Source organism: Vanellus vanellus (assembly GCF_965231255.1).
Source record: "Vanellus vanellus genome assembly, chromosome: 2".
NCBI lineage: Eukaryota > Metazoa > Chordata > Aves > Charadriiformes > Charadriidae > Vanellus > Vanellus vanellus.
The window spans coordinates 64,327,569-64,328,622 of record NC_138906.1 but is presented as its reverse complement, the minus strand read 5'-3'; positions in this window follow the sequence as shown (position 1 = coordinate 64,328,622).

Genomic DNA, 1,054 nt, shown 5'->3' with positions numbered 1-1,054 from the left:
GCAGGACCGAGAATTCAACCCCCAACATCCGCTAGTGCCAAAACAAATTTATACTGGGGGGGGGGGGAGGGAGGGGGATAATAATAATAAAAAAATAATCCATCTTTCACTAGCAACGGATGTTTTACATAAACACGTTGGTATAGAAGGTCCTTGTTTCACCTAGAGGAGCGTGTGTATTTCCTCTCCCTTCCCCGGTATGTTAAACACACTTTGCCAGTGCAAGACGGTACACGCAAAAACTCTGCGGAGCATTTTGCTGTGCAAGCCCGCGCACGCCGAGGAAGAGGCTGCCACAGACGTGCCTTCACAAGGCTCCGCTCGCCGCCAAAAGCCTTGTGCAATTCATAACATTTTCCTGTTTTCACGGCTCGCTCAAGAGACGAGGGGAGGGCGAGAAGAAGGAGGAGGGGTGTGTGTGTGTGGGTGTGTGTGTGGGGGGGCAGCTCGCTTCTTCCATAAAAATAAAATAAAATAAATTGCCTAACGAGATACTTTCTTTGGCAACTGCTTCCTGACAAATATTTACAAGGGCAGAGCCGAGCGCGTTTCCGCCGACGTGAGCGGGGCCCGCCGCCACCTTCCCGGGCTCCCCCGGCCTCCCCGACGCTGGGCCGGGCCGGGCCCAGCCGAGCCGGGCTGAGGAGAGCCGGGATGGGCCGGGCCGTGGTGGCAGCTCGGCGGGCTGCCCCAGCCCAGCGCCGGGGCCGGTTTTCCCTCGACTCAACGGCCCGGCAGCCTCCCGGACTTAGCGACGCGGGTCTGAGGGGAGACGGAGTTTCGCTACAGTTGGTGGCGTGCGTTTAAAAAAAAAAAAAAAAAAAAAAATTAAATCCCCAGGCAACGAAACGCTAAATTAAAACGAGGGGGGGAGGGAAGGGAGGAGCTCGCCATTCGCGCCCCCCCCGCAAAGCGGGACCCCGGGCTAATCCCCTCAGCTGCACCCCCTCCCCACCACTGCCTCACTCCACCCTCGGGCAGCAACTTCGTTCCCAGCCGGGACCTCACAGCCTTCTTCGCCACCTCTAGAATAAGGTGTCTCTGCTGTTCCCCC